Source organism: Dioscorea cayenensis, chromosome 6 (assembly GCF_009730915.1).
Source record: "Dioscorea cayenensis subsp. rotundata cultivar TDr96_F1 chromosome 6, TDr96_F1_v2_PseudoChromosome.rev07_lg8_w22 25.fasta, whole genome shotgun sequence".
Taxonomy (NCBI): Eukaryota; Viridiplantae; Streptophyta; class Magnoliopsida; order Dioscoreales; family Dioscoreaceae; genus Dioscorea; species Dioscorea cayenensis.
The window spans coordinates 11,968,471-11,971,111 of NC_052476.1; the positions used below are offsets into that span (position 1 = coordinate 11,968,471).

The 2,641-nt window shown below is 39.2% G+C and overlaps 1 pseudogene; it reads left to right on the forward strand.

Moving 5' to 3' along the window:
- Positions 1 to 1,476: 1,476 nt before the first annotated feature.
- LOC120263136 lies at positions 1,477 to 2,398 on the forward strand (annotated as a pseudogene).
- The last annotated feature ends 243 nt before the right edge of the window (positions 2,399 to 2,641 follow it).

Consider the following 2,641-nt stretch of genomic DNA (forward strand, 5'->3'; position numbering starts at 1 on the left):
TGTTATATATAAATAATATAATGCATGTACTAATAAAACTCGATGTCCTAATGGAAACCAAAATTCAATTTAATTTAAATTTTAATATATCCTAATCGTAGATATATTTAGAATTAAAGATTGTAAATATCCTAATCTTAATCTTAATTGATTATTTGATTGTCTTGGACTAGAGTACAAATTCCAAGTTAAATACAAATGCAAAATTACAAAATTGCCCTTGAGAACATATCTCAAGGCACAAAAACTGCAATTACAAAACTGCCCCTTGAGAACATATCTCGAGGCATACATTTATTATTATAAGATTTATCCCCGAGAACACATATCTCGAGGCAATCTCAAATCTTAAGAATAGTCAAACACACATCCCAAGACGATCTTTAAGTTTCATGTAGCCTCGAGAGCGGATCTCGAGGCAATGGGAGAAATGCAAACTCAAGCACTTGAGTACGATCCCGAGGTAGATTCGCTCATGAATTTTATAATAAATAAATAAATAAATAATAATAATAAAATAATAAATAAATAAATAAAATAATGAATATATATAATAAAAATAATAATATAATAAAATAAAATAAAATAATATAATAAATAAAATTATGAATAATAAAATAATAAAATAATAAATAAATAAATAATCTGAAAATTTAAATTTTCAATTTGAAATTATTTTATTATTATTAATTAAAAATTAAAATTAATTTTAAAGGGATAAGAACCCGATCTTGACTCTGCCGTTTAGATCTCATCGGGGAGTTAGGATTAGATAGGGATGATGGGGTTTTTGGGATTAGGACAAGGGTGAAATGTAAGTAAATAGGGGAGAGATAAAGAAGGGAAGGAGGATTGGAAAGGAAAAAGAGGTCTTTTTACTCTCTCTCCTTTATATAAAAATATATATACATGTATAAAAATTTTGACTGGGCCGCATGTCGCCTCTTGCCGCTCAGCCGCCCAGCATTCGCTATTCTCTCGTCGGGGCATGCTTGGATGGTCAGAAATAATGCCGCCAAGCATGCCGCTCGCCAAGCACCGTTGCCGCCGCCGCTCTGCTTTTGTGTCTCGCTAGGGATTCGCTGCCCCGCCTTCCCATAATTATGGTGCGCTTTGAGTCGCTTCTTCTCTTATGGCCGCCGCCATCTCTTGCACTTCTCTTCCTTGACGCCATGGTTGCCGCGCCTATCATCCCGAGAACTTCAAAAGCCCTAAACCATCTCCTCACCTCCTCCATCGCCCGACCGTGATGCCTGACCGGATTCGCATCTCCTGGCAACCAACCAACGTCGGCCTCTCGCAATCAATGACTCGTGATGTTGGCTTGTTGAGACTCCCAGCATCAATTCCAGGGGCCGCTGTTTGTTCCTCGCTCAATGCACCGGATGCTCTTCGATCGGGTCATGGTGCTTGAGGAGCTTGGTCCGCTCCGTATCAACTCCGACGGGAAGACAGCGTTTCTTCAATGAATGTACCATGAGATCATGCATGTTCCTTGTGAATTGGCTTGAGGGGTTCCCCCAAGCACAAAACATAGGGATTTCTATATTGCTGGAGAGAGCTATGCAGGGCACTATGTTCCTCAATTGTCCCAACTTGTTTATAGGAAGAACAAGGGAATTCAGAATCCAATCATTAACTTGAAGGGATTCATGGTGGGGAAACGCATGGATCGATGATTACAATGACTATGTGAGCACCTTTGAGTACTGGTGGACTCATGGTTTGATTTCTGATGACACCTATAAAGATCTGAAGGTCATTTGTGACCTTCAATCTTCCGAACATCGATCAATGGAGTGTGTGAAGGTCCTCTACTCCGCCAGTTTAGAGTTTGGTAACATTGATCCACACAGTATATACACAATAACTTCCAATATGACTGAATCTCTCAAACGCACTTTGAGGGGCCATTATCCTTGGATGTCCAGAGCATATGATCCATGAACTGAAAGCTATGCCAGGATGTATTACAATCATCCTGAAGTTCAGAAGGCACTCCATGCAAATGTTACTGGGATAAATCATGCTTGGGATACGTGCAGTAATATTGTTGAGACTTATTGTGCAGACTCTCCTAGATCAATGCTTCCTATCTATCGTGGACTTATTACGGGAGGCCTAAAGATATGGGTGTTCAGTGGAGACACAGATGTTGTAGTTCCTGTGATAGCAACTAGATATTCAATCGATGCTTTCAAGCTCCCAACCATCACCAATTGGTATTCATGGTATGACAACGGAAAGGTTGGTGGATGAAGCCAGTGTTGTCAAGGCCCCGACCTTTGTAACCATTACTAGAGTTGGACATGAGGTTTCCCTACATCGGCCTCGCCAAGCTATGATACTTTTCCGACATTTTCTGCAAAATAAGCCTATGCCGCAAGCTACTCGATGAACTAGGAGTGAAGAAATTGTCCTATTTGTTTCACTTGCATTCGAGCTTGCTTTATTGGTAAAGGGCCGGACAACAATAAAAATTAGGGGTTGTCATGCATTGATTGATGATTGCAATTGGAAGAACATGGATTCAGTAAATAGTTCTTATTAATCAGTGATTTTTACACTAGTAAAAATTAATTAAAAATTTCAGAGAGAGAGAGAATTGAGGAATGATGAGATTCACGTGGTCTGAGTGGCT